This window comes from Pelodiscus sinensis, chromosome 11 (genome assembly GCF_052426305.1).
Source record: "Pelodiscus sinensis isolate ZL-2025 chromosome 11, ASM5242630v1, whole genome shotgun sequence".
Lineage (NCBI taxonomy): Eukaryota > Metazoa > Chordata > Testudines > Trionychidae > Pelodiscus > Pelodiscus sinensis.
In genome coordinates, this window is record NC_143062.1 from 17,997,958 (window position 1) to 18,016,211 (window position 18,254).

The following is an 18,254-nucleotide window of genomic DNA, read 5'->3' on the forward strand; positions in this document are numbered from 1 at the left end:
TCAAGAAAGACAAATGTGATGCAAGTTTCCACGAATGTATTTTGTGTGACACAACCCACACCACTCACTCTGGCCCTCTTGGAAGCCTGCAGTCTTCTGTAGATTTCATGGGAATGCCTCTCTCAGGAGGAGTAACTCTCATTCTGGTGTCCTTGCACTGCATTTCAGGGGCCAGCTCAGCACACGGCTCCAGGAAGGTTGCTTCACTCTTCTGAAAGTCCTGTATCCACTCTACTGTGCACCGATGCTCTGTGACTGCCCAATGCAGTACCCATTTGGAGCTGTTCCTGTCACTCACATTATCGCCTGCGTCCAAGTTTTTGTCCTCTGCGATTAATTGCATAAGTAGCTCTGTTGCAATGTGCGCTGTCCTAAGCGCACTGAACACAACATGGGAGAGGAGTTGTGGGACCTGTGATTTCTCACAGCAGCTGCCGGAGTTTGCAGCACAGACTTCATTCAAGGGACACAAAAGTAAGCTGGAAGCCCAGAGAGAGCTGGAAAGCAGAGGTGGCTGGCAGGAAGTTTTTCACATTCCCAAAATGCCTAGCGCTACAGAGGGTTGCCAGATGGTTTCAGAAAAAATACTGACCAACAAAAAACATTCCAGGAAAAAGTTAGAGCAAAAAAAAAAAACCACCCCAAAACACCATGGCCCCTTTTAAAAACCACATTATGACGCTATTTGGCCCTAACAAGCTGCCATCTTGCCTCTCTGCACTGAGCCGGACAGCTCCCCGGTAAGCACTAGGGTTTCCAGGCTGCCTCCGTATTGAGCCAGACAGCCCGGGATTTTTGCCTCCTGGCTAGGAAAGAAAAGAATCAGAAAGTACCGGACATTTTAGGTGTCCAGTATTTTCTGAATTTTTTTACCAGAAAGGAGGCAAAAATACTGGACTGTCCAGTTCAATACCGGACACCTGGCACCCCTAGCGCTGTCTTGTGCAGTCCCACAGTGCTTCACCACTGAAAGGGAGGCCAGGCGCTGTGGGATGCTTCCCCACATTGCTTTGCTCTTTCTGTGAACAGGGAGCCAACAAAGTGGCCATGAAACGTCCACAGTGGGTGGCAGAAAAAAACAGGTTTGACAAGTTTTCACTTTTAGCAACTTCTGCCTGGCGCAAGCACTTTCGTCACCAAACCTTCCCAGTGTAGACATAGCCCCAGGGCTGGGCTGTTGGGAGGTGGTCAGAAAACAGGTTTCTCTGTCCTGCCAAAAAAAAATCATCCTGAGTTGAGACAAAGCCAAAACTTCCAGGGAGGTCACAACCCCACTGCTGAGGATTTAGGGTTTATTTTTAGGTGATTTTTTAAGGGGTTGGGGGGACGTATTCTGTCCATGGAAACATCTTTGTTTCTGATGAAGTGGGTCTTTGCCCACGAAAGCTTATGCTCCAACACTTCGGTTAGTCTATAAGGTGCCACAGGTCTCCTCGCCATCTTTGTTTCTATTTATACTATTTTCCATCTTGATTGGGGGGGGTGGTTTGGCTGGTTTTTGGAGCAAATTTGTGAAATGGAAAAATTTAAAATTTTTGTTTGGAAATGGGAACTTTTGATACTTCTTTTTAAAATCAGTTTAATCAAAATCTAGACAACTTCACTAAGAGTTTGTTTATTCAGGATGGCATTTTCTGATAGAAAATGAATTCTGACTAGCTCTCCTCTAGTTACACCAACAGCTGTCCTCAGGGGATTGGTTTCCTGAAAGAGAGGCTTAGAGGCGGTGTGTGGGGGGGAAACACACCCTCCCTCCCCATCCCTTAAGCACAGAGGCCTTGTAGATAGAGCTAATCCCCTTGATTAGCACTGGTTTGCTTTCTCCGTAAGCAAAGCCGTGGTGTTACAAATCACTTGCCTTCCCAGAAAAGGTATGATGGGGTGTTTTGTATGAGGTGAACTCCCAGAACCAACTGCTGAACATCTGGTCTCTTTAGAGACAGCATAAGTGCTGGGGGAAGTGGGATGTGGTTGGAGCCGGTTCCCCCACTTGTCTGCCACCTTCCTCATCTATGTACCATCACAGCAGCAAGCTCTGCATGCAGTTCAGAAACCTGGCTCTTTGCTGATCGTGGCCAAAAGGGGACGAACCCTGAGGGGCTAAATCGGGGGTCAGCAATCGATGGCTCTCCACCCACATCTGACTCTTTTGTCATTCCCAGAACACATGCAACTTTGAAAATTAAAATTAAACATTAATTCAAAATTTTAAAAACATGTAATTACTCGGGCCAAGATGGCCAAAAAGTCTATTTCACCTTTCACCAGGTGCTGCCCCCCACTAAGAAGCGGCTATGCTCCAAAAAGAGCTGGCTAGGGCTACTCTGTTCATTTAAAGGGCCAGTGAGGGTGTGCTGCAGAGGACACATGTGCGCTCCAAGCTGGGACAGTGAGAGGGGCTGGTGAAAGCAGATGCTTTCATCTGGCTGCAGTGGCCTGGCTCCAGCCCCCATCTGATGGCTATGATGTGTCCCTAGCTGCTGTGCTCCCAGAGCAGACCCTGTGCCCCAGACATGGCGGTGCACACAACTCCTCCAACAGTCCGACTGTAGCGGCCCAGCTTGGGCTGCGGCCACCTGGCCAACAAGGCCCCAGTCAGGGCCCAGCCCTCATTTGGCCACAGTGTCCGGTCTAGGGCCTCAGTCCTGGGGCAGGCCTCTGTCTGACCACAGGAAGGGCTGGCAGTGGCCCCTCTCCTGCTGCGGCATGAGTAGGAGGGGAGGCCATGATACAGCTGTGGCAATCCTGGCCTGGCCCCTTGCACCAAGGCAGCAGTGTCTGGACAAGTAGCCCAGCCTCAGCCATCCTGCCCTAGGTCCCCCAATCCCCCAATACTGTGCTTCCCACCCCCAGTACCCTGAGCTGCTTCCTGCTCACTCCAACCCCCTGCCTTGAGCTCCTCATGCACCCCAACCTGGACTCCTGTCCCCCCCATATCCACAAACTGAACCCCTGGCTGAAGCAGGAGTCCCATTAAATAAAGTCTGAGTACAATGTTTCATTTAGGCCAGTGGTCCCCAACCTTTTGGGACTGCCGGGCGCCTGGGGGCGGGGCCGCTCACGCACTGCGCGTATGGGGGCGGGGCCACTTACAGGCCACATGACTGGGGGCGGGGCCAAGCACGCGCCGCACACCCAAGGCCGGCAGCGGCATGTGCCGCGATCCCGGGCAGGGGCTGCCCAGGTTCCGCGCAGCTGGGGCCGGTGCGGGCATGTGCAGCTCCCCCAGGGCCAGCGCCAGGACCGGCAAGGGCACGCGTGGCGCCCCCGGGGCCGGGCCAAGGCCAGTGCCAGGGCTGGCAAGGGCATGCGTGGGGGGGGTGGGGCCAGGGCCGGCAAGGGCATGTGCGGTGCACCTGGGGGCGGGGCCAAGGCCAGGGCCGGCAAGGGCACACACGGCGCACCCAGGGGCGGGGCTAAGGCCAGGGCAAGGGCACGCGTGGCGCACCCGGGGCCGGCCATGCGCCCAAGACTGGCACCTGCCGCACGCCCGGGGGCGGAGCCAGCCCAGATTGCTCTGCGGTCGCACGTAAAGGGCCCGGCGGGTGCCATGGCGCCCACGGCACCGGGTTGGGGACCACGGATTTAGGCTAGTGGTAATCCTGTCAATTATCAATAATATGAAGTTGTATGTTTTCAGTCATGGAAATGAAATTCTTATACAGCTCTTTGGTAGCCATTTGTTCTGAATTTTGGTGTTATTTGGCTTGAGAAGGTTGCTGACCCCTGCATTATGCAGTAGGCTGGTGCCCACCCTATTTTCAGCTGGCACCAGCTCCAGGGAAGCTGGTGGTGGCTCCTCAGCTGCTCCTGAGGCAGGTGGGACCCAAACCCACGGCGCCAGGGACAGATGCCTTACCCGTTAGGCAACTAGAGGGTTAGTGGCTGCTCACCCCCTTGACACTGATAATGACAGTGCCTAAGGCCTTGGTCCCCATGCCACACTTGCCTAGAGAGGGAGAGGCAACCTTACTAGTTAGGTAAGAAGCCGGGGTTCAAGCTACCTAGGATCAGTTCCCAGCTGTGCTGCAGGCTTCCCCACTTACCAAAATCTGGGAGTGACCCCCTCTTCCCCCCCCGTACTACCTGATGTGAACCTGACCGATCTCTCAGGCAGTGGCCGCAGTGAGCACTTGGCCTCTGTTCCTGGACTGGCTGCCAGGTGAAAAGACATGATCCATGTGGCCAAGGATTAGAGACCTGGGAGTCCCTTGCAGAGTTGCTGTTAATGGGTCTCTTGTGGGGCAAGGTGTCGGTGGCCTAGGCAGGAGCCCACAGGACGCCAAACCTGCTGGTCCTGCTGGGCTCTGTATCCCTACACAAGTCTCCATGCTTGGGACATGAGCCTGGGGGCAGCTGGGGCTTATGTGATTCCTCCCAACCCAGCTGTAGAGACACCTTGTGATGTCATAGCCACGACTCACAGACCTAGGCCAGGGGGTCCCACGAGCTGTAGTCCCCGCCCTGGATAATACTAAGTCCTGCCATGAATACAGGGGCCTGGCCTAGATTCGTCTCTCCGAGCTTCTTGTGAGTCTAAGACCCCTGGGCTGGAAGGGCACATGGCCAAGCAGCTGGCCCACAAATCCAGGACTCCTGGGTTCTACTGGCTTCTAGCAGAGGGGAGCACATGCCAAAGAACTTCCCAGCTGGTACCATCCATGCCAAACCAGGCCTGCTAGGCGCCTGGCTCCAGAGCAGGTCTGCCAAATTCCCAGTCATAGGAGAAAGGCCCACAGAGCTTGCCAGCAGCTGGCCCAATGCCCTGCACCCTGCCTGCCTGGCACATCAGCTGGCTCCAAAACCCACCCCTTCCTCACTGAAGAGTGAGTCACCAGTGCATCCGAAAGGGCATTAAATACCAGCGTGGCCAAGGACATCTCACTGGGCTGCCCTGAGCCAGGCTTCTCCCTTTGCTGCACCTGCTGGTGCTGCACCCACATGAAGATCACTGTGGCCAGGCTGATTCTGCCTCTCATCAGCATCTGCCTGCTCTTCTTCCTCAGCAGACATGCCAGAGGAACAGTGGGTATTAGCCCCCAGGTTTGGGCCCACTGCCCCTGCTGGGGAACCTGCTGCAGCTGGGTATGAAGGACGCGGCCAAAACACCACTCACCATAAGGGGCAGTTTTGCCTCCTAAGAGGGGCTGGGAATTGCTGGCTGCCTGTTATTGTTGGGGGGAGGGGACAGGTCCCCAGCCCTGCTAGGAGAATGGACAATGCAGCTATTTTAGCCACATGTTTAACATGGCCAGGGTCAGCTTCCATGCTAATCACACAAGTACGGCATGCAGGCTTGCTAATGCTGGGGACACCGCCAGCTCCCTTAGCATGTGTCTGTCAGTCTCACCTGGGGACCTCACTACGGATCAGGGCCCCCTTGTGTTGAGTGCTGCAGCTTCCCCTCTGCTCACACAAGACCCCTGCTGTAACCACTAAACCCCACACCCGTCTCAGAACCAGGGATGGAACCCAGGAGTCCTGGCTCCCAATGTCTCCAATTCTAACCACTAGACCCCACTCCCATCCTAAAGATGGGAATTCAAACCTAGAAGTCCCAGCTCCCAGACCCCCCCTCTTGTAACCACTAGCCCAACCCCTCCCATAGGTGGAGAAGACAACCCAGGAGTCCTGGCTCTCAGCTTCCTGCTGTAACCACTAGCTCCCACTTCCCCTCCAGAGCTGGGATAAAACTCAAGAGTGAAGGGTCCCGGCAGCTACTGAAGTGCACAGTTGTTACAATGAGGAATGTGGACTACCCAGTTAAACTGTGGCAGAGACTGTACTAAAGCAAATGGATTAGCAAATCTGCAGGATGGGTTTGATGAGGGTTGCATGGCCAGTTTGGAGGGGCACCCTTACCCAGCATTAAACCCCATTTGGAGACTGGTTATGTGCAAACCCTACAGTTAATAGCTAGGTCCGAAGGAGAAAGTGGCAGGAGCAGCCCAGCTAACAATTAATCTGTGTGCAACCTTTGGGACCACTCAGACTTAGAAAACATTCCAGTAAAGCAACCTTGTGCCACATGGGGCAGAGCAGCTCCAACCCTTTCACAGATGGGGAAACTGAGGCCCATGGAACAGTAGTGACCAGCCCAAAGTCATGCAGGGACCGGGGTGGAAGAATCCCAAATGGAACCTAGGAGCCCTCATGCCCAATTTGTCCCCCCATCTCCCTATGCTAACTAGAAGTGGCAGAAACTTGAGATTTCTGATTCCTGGGAAGTTTTGGCATTTTGCTTTTTTTTCCCCCCACATTTTAATTACACGTTTTTTCTGTGAAAGGGAAATTCCAAAAAGGCTTGTTTTGGAAACACGGTTTTATTTTGCTTCCTTTTTTCGCTGCCCATCTCAAATCAAGATGGGCTGCTGTTCTGAAAGCTCTGTGTTAGCCAGGGGGGCAGATGCGATGGGCCTTTCTTGCCTTGGCAGCTCTGAGGCTATGAAACCTAACTTGGGCCCCACCTCACATGAAATGGACGATTCTTGTCAGTTACAGGCTGACCCCAGTGAATAGCAAGGGTGAAACTGACCACAGACATGTCTGTTTCAGTATGTAGTGCATAGGTCTGCAGCTCCTGCACCTGGTGGCTGCCTCAGACTGGGGTGCCTAAGGCCAGGGTGAATGCAGCTGAGGCTGAACTGAAGCCTCCTAATGACACACAATGGGCAGTCAATGGAAACTCTATGGGGAGGCTGAACCACTGAGGTGATATAGGGCCTTGTTGGCCACTTGGTTCCATGAGGAGGCCATGAGCCACTGAATGTAACTGGGGGTGAATTGAGGCCTAGGTGATGACCCCTCACCAGGCAGGAAGAGGGACTGTGATGGAGAGATCCATGTCCCTGTGTGAATCAGAGATGGTGCTGATGGTGCTTCCCACTGAGGTGAAAATGTTCTGGTGCCTCAGAGCTGTTTGCTGAGCTTGCGGACCTGCCTCTCACGTGCCTCAAAGGCTATCTTGGTGTCCATGAGCTCACTGAGGGCCTTGCGCATCTCCTCCATCTCCAGTTCGGCCTGCTCGTAGTTTTGAGCCAGTTCTCTGTTCTCCCGCCGCAGCTCCTCCATGATCAACTTGATGTCCTCATTCTGGCGCCGACAGCGGTTCTTCAGCTGCTCTGCCTCGGCCAGCAGGGTCTCCACAGTCTTCACCACTGACTCGGTTTGCTCCTTAGACATGGCTGGGGTGGGAAGGAAAGGTGTCAGGTAAGGCGAGCAATGGCAGCCAAGGATTTCCTTGTGGCTCAGATAGGAAGAACTTGATGGCAAAATCATGTGACAATGAGTCATTACAACAATTAATACTGAAGCTCCATATATTCTTTAAGGGTGAGATTTCACCCTCAGGAAAGCCCCCATTTAGCCATCAGCCCCACCATCTTGACCAACAGAAAAGGTTGAACTGGGGACATCTATGGCTAAAGAAAAGTGACTTTACAGTGTGCACTGAAGCGAGAGGCTCTCAGATGAAGAGCTGCAACAGAACCATCGCTTCAGTGGATCAGGGACAGGTATGGATTACCCCATATTCAAGCACAAATCTTATGTACTACTTAAGACTAAGCCTTGTACTGGCCCCTTTACAGGGTTGAATGTCACACACTGGAACATATGGATCTGTAATAAGAGCTGGCTGAAAACTCAATTCACTAACACCAGGAATCCCAAGATGCACTGCCTACCCTCAGCATGAGGGGATATCATGGTGCATTGTGGGGAATATAGTCCAGCCAGAGAGCCTGGCCTGCAGGGGAGAACAGGAGTATAAGATATCCAAAATACAATTCCCATGAGGCACCAGGGTGTCATTTCCAAACTGAAATACTTCTGGATTTGCTTTCTTTTTTTGCTGAAAGTTGGACTCTTTGGAGGATGGGGGACTATTTTTTTTGCTTTGCTTTGGGTTTTTCTATGAGGGAAAGGAATAATTTTCCAGCTAGTCTGCAATACTAACTACTACTTCATTATATGGAGGCAGTGCAAACTAATGGTGAGAGCACTAGCGCACGGCTTGGTTTACACTTAAAAATGAGAGCAAAGTTGCCCAGGGTAGTGAAAATTTTCACACCCTGAATATTGTAGTTAGCTCAATCTAACCTCCAGCACAGATGAAGCTGGGTTGACAGAAGAACTCTCACCTATCTAGCTACCAACTGTCAGAGAACTGAATTAATTACAGTGATAGGAAAATCTCCTTCTGTTGTAGGAAGTGTCCACACCACGGGTGGGCAATAATTTTTTATGAGGGGCCACGCCAAGATTTTGGTAAGTAGTCAAGGGTCACACTTTTCTGTGGAGGAGGTGTGGGGTCTGGGGTGGAGGTTGGGTGCAGAAGGGAGCTTTGGGTAAGGGACTGGGGTGCAGGAGAGGCTGTGGGGTCTGAGAGGGAGTTTGGGTGAAGGAGGGGATTGTGACCTAGAGCAGGGGATTGGGTGCAGGATCTGGGAAGGGGTCTGGGTGCAGGAAAGGATTCTGGATGGGGAAAGGGGTGCAGGGTCTAGGAGGAAGTTGTGACTAGGGCAGGGATGGAGTGGGAGTTGTAGGATCTGGGTGGTGACTTGGGGCTGGAGTGGGTGGGGTGCCAGAGGCAGGCTCTGGAGAGGAGCCACTTACCCAGGCAGCTCCCAGCCAGTAGCCCAGCGGGACCCTCAGGTAGGCTCCTTGCTTGCTGCACAATTGGGATGCTCAAAGCGGTTCACTGCTGGGACCACGTGCCCCTCTGTGCTGCATTTGTGTGGGGAGACTTTACATGCAGCACCCACCCCCTAGCCAAATCATCACAGCTTCCATTGGCCGGTTTCCTCCCACCTTGGCACACAGCACAGAGAGGCGCATGACCCCAGCAGCCAACTGCTTTGAGCAGCCTGGGGCTGTGGCAAGCAGAGAACCTGCCAAGGGGTCCCAGCAGGGCAGGCCGTGGGCTGGATCCAATGGCATGGTGGGCCAGATCTTGCCTGCCCCTGGTCTACACTATGGCGGCTCAGCTGCAGAGACATAGCTATGCCCCTGTAGTGTAGCCATACTCCAGGGACTTTGACATTCTGGGTTCTATTCCTTACTCAGTTGCTAGCCTAGGCGATGTCTACACTCATGTCTTCTTGCGTGAATAATATGCAAATGAGGCTAAGCATTGAAAATCGCCAAGCCTCATTTGCATAACTAATGAGCCGCCATTTTTTCAGAAGAGGCTCTTGTACAAGAAGGAGCTGTCTACACTGCCCCTTCTTGCGCAAGAAAAACCCTCTTGTGCAATGCCGTTCTTCCTCTCAAGTAATAGGTGTAACGGCGTTGCGCAACAGGGTTTTTCTTGCGCAAGAAGAGGCAGTGTAGACAGCACCAGCTGTGATCTCGCACTGTGTTTAGCACCAGTAGCACTTATGTGGACTGAAACAACAGTTACTCTGTGATAATTAATCTTGAGTGAAATTTGTTTAAACAAAATATTTCCCCATCAGGAATCATCAACGTAGAGTATTTTCTGATGAGGGAACAGGTTGGGTGTTTGGGGGGAGGAGGGGAAATTGATTGTCTTTCGGAGGCAGGAGTGAGGGATTCAAAACCAAAATGTTTGGCTTCTGTGTTCTGAAATAAATCAAACTGTTTAGAACAACATTTTTAACTTAGAATTGTTATTTTGACTTAAAATGATGTCAGCTCAATGCAGTTCAAAACCAAGATTTTTGTTTTGAATCCAAGCATCCTGCAATAAAACCATTTTTGTTTTAAAATGTGGGAACAAGAGGTGGTTGGAAAAGCTTTTGTGCAAGAGCCGTTCTTCCGCATTTTTTTCAGGAAGAATAGCTCTTGCGCAAAAGCCTCTTGAGCAAAAACAGAGCCTCATTAATTATGCAAATGAAGCACGGCGATATGCCATGCTTTGCCTCATTTACATATTTTTTGCTCAAAACGGGGGCAGTGTAGACATAGGTACTAGTGAGTATAGGATGGGCATGTGCAGAGTGCTGGTGAATTGTGTAATTGTGCATTTGTGTGGAGAAAGAGGGTGTGTGTATTTGCATTCCCTGCAGATTGTGGAAGTATGGGTGTGGGGAGTGTAGGGCTGGTGTTTTGTGGGGGGGGGGGCAGGTGAGCACATAGCTGTGTAGGAGGGAGGAGACAAGTAAGTGCAGATGGGGGGTGGTGTTGGGGTGCAGGTGAGTGTTAGCAGGCACAGTGTGCATTCTCTGCAGTGTGTGCAGCGCCTCAGGGCTCCTGAGAAGGCCTAGTCTCTGTCCTCCCCTTCTCCTACCAATTGCTGAACTGGCACGCAAGGATTTTTAGTATGGGTCCCCGTTGCAGGCAGCAATTTCTAAACTTTTGCAATAAAAACCTCCCCTCCCATTGCTGTGAATGCTGAAGCACCCTCTCTGCCCAGGCCCAGCTGGGCTCAGGCTATCTTTGGGGAGGGGTATAGGGAATGGAAACACTGGCATAAATACCCCACCCCACCCCTCTCCTTCTTCCACAGATGCTGCAAGCATAAGCCAGACCCAGGAATGCCCCAGCTGGAGAGGGAATTTTCCTCTTTGGTTCTAGAACGATGTGGGGGGAGGGGCTGGCAGCTCGGACTCCTGGGTTCATTTCCCAGCATGAGGAAGGGAGTGAGGTCTAATGGTTGAGAGGGGCAGAAGACAGAGAAGGGAGTTGAATCTAGTGGTTAGATCCAGGGTAGGGCTTGTCCTGGGAAGTAGGATTCCTGGGTTGTACCCCTGGAAGGATACCAGAGCAGCCGCTCTGGGGCCTGACCCGGAGCGCAGAGCAGCTGAGGATATGCGGGGTGCCTGCCACGTCCCATTGGATCCCAAGGAAGGGTTCACTCACCAGCAGGGCTGCTGGGCCAGAAGTAGCTGTTGAACTGGAAGAATTTTTCCAGCTTTCCCAATCGTCAGGCAGCTGGTGGGTGACGGGGTCTGTGCCAGGTGTCAAGGGTGCAGGTGTGCGAAGCCGAGCCCTCAGTCCGCTTGTTAATGCAGTTCCAGTCAGTGGCATGAGACCAGTGATGCAGAGAAGCGGAGTCAAAACAGCAGATTGAGCAGGTGGATTAACAGAGGCTAAATCCAACCAGCTTGGAGGATTTATGTCCCGGATTGCTGCGTCCCCTTGGGAGAGTAGGGGAGGGCATGGGATATAATAGCAGTGTACCTAGTCCTGGACAAACCTCAGCTCATTCATCTATGCTGGGAGCTGGGCTGGTGCTACTGGGGAGATGGGGAAACTGAGGAGCCACACAGGGAAAGGCTGTGATGTGAGGACCACACCTCTGCTTGGCTGAGACTGGCTGTATTGAGACCTCTGGCTACAGTGCACACTTTAGGGATAGCTATTTTTAAGTGCAGTTCACAGATAGATCCATCTTGACAAGCTGGAGTGTGGGGGAGGGGATGACAAGGAATCATGGAGATGCCTTTTGCCACCTCCTACACGAAAATTCAGCTGAGTTTTGCTGAGTTATCGCAGCTAAACCTAGGGAGCAGGAATAGAAATATTACTGGCTTGCTAGGAGGCAGGGCAGGGGGAGAAGAGTCCAGTGATTAGAGCAAAGGTGGGCTCGGAGTTAGAGCTCTTGGATTCTATTCCCAGCTCTGTGAGGAACAGGGCAGTGGGTGTCAAGACTCTTAGGTATTCTGGCTTTCTATCTGATCTCAAGGGCTGTGTCCAGACTCAGGGGTTTTTTCGAAAAAAGTAGCCTTTTTTCAAAAAAACTTCCCCTGCGTCCAGACTCAAGCCGCATTCTTTCGAAATTAATTCGAAAGAACGCGGCTTTTCTTTCGATGGCGGTAAACCTCATTTCACGAGGAAGAACGCCTTCTTTCGAAAGTTCCTCTTTCGAAAGAAGGCGTTCTTCAATGTAAATAGGGCTTCTTCAAAAGAGAGCATCCAGACTCACTGGATGCTTTCTTTCGAAAAAGCAAGCCGCTTTTTCGAAATTTCTCCGTGCAGTCTAGACGCTCTCTTTCGAAAGAAGCCTGCAGTCTAGACATAGCCAAGCAAACTACTTCAGTCTGTGCCTTCATTTCCTCATCTGTAAAATGGGGATAATAATCCTTCCTCTGTTTAGATTGTAACTTCATCGACTGTCTCTCACTGTCTGTGCAGCACCCAGCACATTGAGGCCCCAGTCTCAGCTGGGGTCTCTAGACACTACTGCTAATGATGCACATCTCACTGTAAAATGGAGCCTAGAGACACTTCTCTAACACTGTTGTTAATACACAGGTATAATGAGGCCCCCTATGCCATTTGGGACCATTAGGTTTCACTGTGATACAAAGAGGTTTGCTATGTCACCGGGGAATTCACTGCCTCTTAGGCCTTATTGCACGAGAAGAACATGCAGCCCATGGGGGTTAGACTCCTAGGTGCTGATTTCAGACACCCCGCTGGGCCTTGGGAATTTTAGGGGTAAACTGCCTGTAGAGCAGGGTTTCCCAACCTATGGGTCGGGACCCAAATATGGGTCACCATTCCATTTCAAAAGGGTCCCCAAGTGTCTCCTCCCTCCCTCCTCCCCCTGTTTTTGAATTGCCCTGGGTCACCAAGTCTTCCTGAATTGTCAATATGGGTCTCCATCTGGAAAAGGTTGGGAACTGCTGCTGTAGTGTGACTGGCTGCTCGCTGTGAGTGCTACTTGCTTCTACCACCCCTAGGGGGAGCTATTGCTCTCAGACACGGTTATCCTTATGCATTACAAATGTAGCAGACCTGGAATTCCTAGTTTGCAGGGGGGCGGTTAAACATTTACTGTTGTTTTCTGGGCCCTGGGCAGAAATGGTCAATTCTGGGATGGTAAATTAGGCGTATGAATTATTTAACATTATTATATGAGTTTAAAGAAACTCATAGCAAGACAAACTTAGCATCCTACCCAGTAACTAGGGTGGCCAGGTACCTGGTTTTTTTTTTTTTACCAGAAAGTCCACTTGAAAAAAGGACTTGATAGCATCTGGTCAGATCTACTTGGCCAGGCATGTGAAGTCCAGTCACTATAAGCAGGGGAGGTGCCCAGTCATCACACAGGCCAGCCCCTACTCAGCCAGGCAATCACTCCCAGCCACAATTCCACAGGCAAGACCCTCCCAACCTGGGCAGTGAGTGATGATGGGTGGAGGGAGAGAAGAGGGGCAAACTAACATTTCCATGGCTCTGATTCTGATTTTCAAAAAAGTTCCAGTGTGCATCTTTCTGAAGAGACAGAAGATTCTAAAGATGCACATGTCCTGCACCTTTCCCGACCATCCCACTTTGAGATTGGTGAAGTGGCCCTTGTGAGCCACCAGCACCTGCAGCACCATGGAGAAGTTCCCCTTGTGGTTTAGGTACTGCTTGGCAAGGTGGTTGGGGGTCAAGATGCAGTTAGAGAACCCCATCATTACAAAGCCATCCACTATGGTATCCACATTTCCCAGAGCCAGAGTCATCTATAGCAGGATGTTATTGGTTTCCTTGGTTACTTGGATCACAGCAGCCCCCATGGTAGATTTCCCTACACCAAATTGGTTCCCAATTTTAACAATAGTTGTCTGGCATTGCAAGCTTCCACTACTGTGGAAGCTATTGCCATGTACTTCTCCAAGGTCAGAGAGGGTCTCATTCAAGTATCCCTCCACTTCAGGGCAAAGGAAAGCCATTTGCACAGTTCCAAGAAAGTGGCCTTGTGCATTTGGAAGTTTTGCAGCCACTGCTGATCCTCCCATCTCTGCATCACAATGTGGTGCCACCAGTCTGTGCTTGCTCATGGTGCAAGAACCAGCATTCCACTGCGTCCACATGATTGACTGATGGCTGGGCTTCCATCAGCTACAGGGCTTGTATGAACAGTGACTCCATGTCAGTCTGAGAATCATCCTGATCCTCTTCCTGGCAGAGCGACGTGCACGGGTACACTCTTGAAGTACTACATCTTACTTCAAAGAGACTTTAACACCAGATTACAGAGGGAAACTTCAGAACTTTCATTCATCTTTAAATTTGACACTTTATGAATAGGCCTTAACAAAGATGCTAATTACCTTACCCATTACAAAGATAGCTTCCCCATTTATCACTCTTGATCAGTCATTCATTGACTCAAATAGCTATTCCCTCCCTCCCTTCCCCTTGCCCCACTTTCTGTACTAAATCTGATTAGTCAGTTTAATAATGTGTTCACTTTTTTCATTGTATTCCTTTGGTATATATGGTCATGCCAATTCTTTTCCAAAATATGATCTGAGGAAGTGGGTCTGGCCCACGAAAGCTCATCACCTAATAAACTATCTTGTTAGTCTTTAAAGTGCTACATAGTGTTTCCTTTTGTGCTATCAGGTGCACCAAGGCAAACATCACCATCACTGGTTTTCTGCAAACCAGGATCCATGCTCACACTGCAATGGTGTCTGTGTGGGCAACCAGGGCAGAAAAGGGCATGAAAAGACTGCTTCCCATTACTCACACAATGGCAAAAGGACTAGACAACTGCATTATGGGATACTGAAAACATGAACCCATAACCATACGCTGCACAGTTTTGGTCCCAGCAGAGAGCGGGAGCATAGCCCAGAATCCAAAGATACCCACAGTGCATTGTTCTGAGTCAACAGAAGGCTCTCTAATGGGGACTCACTACTTCTGATTATATTCAATTCTTCCCTGCAGTGAGGACATGGGGCTTCAGCTTTGCAAAATCGGGTGACCAGAAATCTATATACTATTATAAAAGGAGATGCGTCCGTCATGCCATCTGTGTCAGAGAACATTTGAGACTACACTGGAAGACTAGAGAAGTTTCTAGAAAATGCCAGGACACATGAGAAAACCAGTGGGCTGAAGTCCTCTTTTGCTGCCATGGGACTCGGCCCCGTTGTCACCTTGTTCCTGGATGGCCCTGCCCCACAGGGCTCAGCCCCACAGCAGCAAAAGAGCTTCAGCCTTGCAGCAGGGGCTACTAAAGAAGGGGGCTGAGCCCAGTGGTGGGAGCCAGGTGGGAACAGGGCTTCAGCCCTGTGGTGGCAAAAGGACTTCGGCCCCTTGGTGGGTGCTACCTACGAATGGAGCTCAGCCCCGTGAGGGATGCTTGGAAATGGAACTTCAGCGTTGGGGGCAGGGTGCCAGTGGTTGGGGGTTCAGCCCATGTTCTGGCAAACCTGAGTGTGTGTCTACTGTCACAACAGGATGGGTAATGCTAGTTGACCGTAAAAAGTTCAACCTTATTTTGTAGTGTAGATATGGCCTTAGGTAAGGGGTGGACAATCATTTTTGCTTGGGAGCCCCTTCAAAACTTTTTGAAGTAGCCCCAGGCCACCCAAGAAGGAGTGGGGCCTAAACATGGTCTGGGGGTGGGGTAGCCCCGTTGCCCCCCCTTCTCACTAGGCACCCATACTCTGGAAGAGGCATGGCACACTCCCCCACCCCCAGGCCAATCAGGGCCTGGGGGCGGGGGAACACGCAGGGCCGCATTATGGACTTTCGTGGGCCCTAAGCACTTTTGCCTTCGTGGGCCCCTTCCTCCATAAAAAAATATATATTAAAAATTATTTTTGATATAATTTTAAATAGTTCAACATTTTTTTTCTGTTTTAGGCTGGCAGCAGGGAGCACGGAAGCTGATGGTGCAGAGGAATGAAGACTAATGCTAGTCACCGTGTTTTTAGTTCCCCTGACTGCTTTATTTGAGTCCTAGTAGGAATTTCAATCAACAAAGGAACAGTCTGGATGTTCACCTCACCAGAAAACCTACTAAGTGTCCCTTACATGTAGCAAAGGAGTCATAAGCTCCTGCTGGAGTTACCTCCCTGCTCCCTCCTCAGATCTGTTGTGCTGCTGACTAATCAGCAGCACATGGGCCTGCCTACCGCACAGACCCAGGTAACAATAAACCACACCCGGTCAGCTCCGTACCTGGTCACTCATTGCTTCGTTGTAGCGCACCTCAGTAACAAAGTGTTCACATTCTGAGAGAAGACTTCATCTCTCCTTTTCTCCCCAACCCTTTTGTTTGCCCGCTTTGGCTATGTCTAGACTGCAAGCCTCTTTCGAAAGAGAGCGTCTAGACTGCACGTTGAACTTTCGAAAAAGCGGCTTGCTTTTTCAAAAGAAAGCATCCAGTGAGTCTGGATACTCTCTTTTGAAGAAGCCCTATTTACATTGAAGAACGCCTTCTTTCGAAAGAGGAACTTTCGAAAGAAGGCGTTCTTCCTCGTGAAATGAGGTTTACCGCCATCGAAAGAAAAGCCGCGTTCTTTCGATTTAATTTCGAAAGAACGCGGCTTGAGTCTGGACGCAGGGGAAGTTTTTTCGGAAAAAGGCTACTTTTCCCGAAAAAACCCCTGAGTCTGGACACAGCCTTTATGATTTCCTTCACTGCATAAGGCTTCTGCCTCTCATCATACTTGTTGTTGACCCAATAGTTGCAGTTCCTCACCACATCTTGGAGGCGATCTTTCCTCACCTCTGCCATGCCGTTGGCAGAGGGAAGAGAGTTAGCGGTGGTTATTCCATTCACATCTGCAGATCAGAGACAGGAAAGCAGGTTGTGAGTGTGATGTTATCTGATTTTAAATATAACCATATTGATCACTGTGGCATCACTGTTATACATTTGCAAAAATCATGTACAAAGGTTGTTGAGTAAGGTGTCGTGGGAAGGCTATTATTTGCTAACTATGATTATGCTATTTGTATGCATGTATCATTTTTGCATTTGAAGTTATGAGCATTGGATCTACACCTGTATGTCAAATGTTTGCTCCTGAGGTAACCACCACAAGGTAGTTAGCAAGCATATCTTGAAGGGACTAGTCAAATTAAGTGGCTCATCAAGGAATATTTAACTCACAATGGCCTATGGAAGATGCCCATCTACACTGAATGGACTTTCTTGTGGACGTTCCATCTGAAGTATAGGTAATGGCTGCTGCTATTACTAGGCAAAATTATGCATGGACGTGTGACTTCCCCATGTGACTCCATACTCCCATCTTTTACCTGTAATTTTCCATAGTAAGAACAATGAGATTCCCTCCGCGTGGCAGAAGCTATAAAAGGCCTGGAAACACCTCCATTTTGCCTCGCCCCTTCTCCATCCTCTTACTGCTCAAACCTCTGGACTATGAATTTGTACTAACGGGAGCATTCTAATCAAGAGACTGAGGACCTTGCAATGGTTTGGAAGCAATCAGAAATTTGACTTAAGCCAGCAATTTATTCCATCACTGTTACAGACAATAATTGCAACGTTCTTGGCTCAGATTTGTATTTGATTCCTTTAACCATTTTTAACTCTTCTCTTTCTTTTTTATAAATAATCTAGAAGACTTACCCCACATTGCTCAGGTCCTTCAAGGCAGGAGGCTTGGAGATGTGGAGGTGTGGGGATGCAGGATTCAAGGAATGGAGTTGAGAGGGGGAACTCAAGAGTGCAGGTGGGGGGCTCAGGGCAGGGGTGGAGGTGGCTGCCAGCTGCTGTCAAAACTCCCTGTATAATTCTGTGTCCAGTTCTGGGCGCCACATTTCAAGAAAGATGTGGAGAAATTGGAAAGGGTACAGAGAAGAGCGACAAGAATGATTAAAGGTTTAGAGAACATGACCTATGAAGCCAGGCTTCATGAACTGGGCTTGTTTAGTTTGGAAAAAAGAAGATTAAGGGGGGACATGATAGCGGTTTTCAAATATCTAAAAGGGTGTCACAAGGAGGAAGGAGAAAATTTGTTCCTCTTGGTTTCTGAGGACAGGACAAGGAGTAATGGGCTTAAAGTGCAGCAGGGGAGGTTTAGATTGGACATTAGGAAAAAATTCCTAACTGTCAGGGTGGTCAAATATTGGAATAAATTGCCAAGGGAGGTGGTGGAATCTCCCTCTCTGGAGATATTTAAGAACAGGTTAGACATCTGTCAGGGATGGTGTAGACGGAGCTTGGTCCTGCCTTGAGGGCGGGGGGCTGTACTCGATGACCTCTCGAGGTCCCTTCCAGTCCTATTATTCTATGATTCTATGAATGGCTAATCAGGGGTGATAAGTGAGGGAAGCTATCTTTGTAATGAGTAAGGTAATTAGAATATTTGTTAAGGCCTCTTGCAACAAACCCCATTGCCAACTTTGTCCACATATTTACTCTGGTGACACCATCACTGAACCTAACCATGTCAGTTATATGATCAAGGACACATATTCCTGTTCATCCAGAAATATAATTTATGCCATCATGTGCCAACAGTGTCCTTCTGCTATGTATATTGGACAGACTTCTCAGACACTTCGCCAAAGAATTAATGCCC

General features: G+C 50.1%; 1 long non-coding RNA gene across 1 annotated transcript; it reads left to right on the top strand.

Moving 5' to 3' along the window:
- Nucleotides 1–7,215: 7,215 nt before the first annotated feature.
- LOC142830944 (uncharacterized) lies at nucleotides 7,216–15,876 on the top strand. Its single transcript, XR_016350428.1, has 2 exons — nucleotides 7,216–8,268; nucleotides 15,562–15,876. It is a non-coding gene; the product is annotated as an uncharacterized LOC142830944 (long non-coding RNA).
- The last annotated feature ends 2,378 nt before the right edge of the window (nucleotides 15,877–18,254 follow it).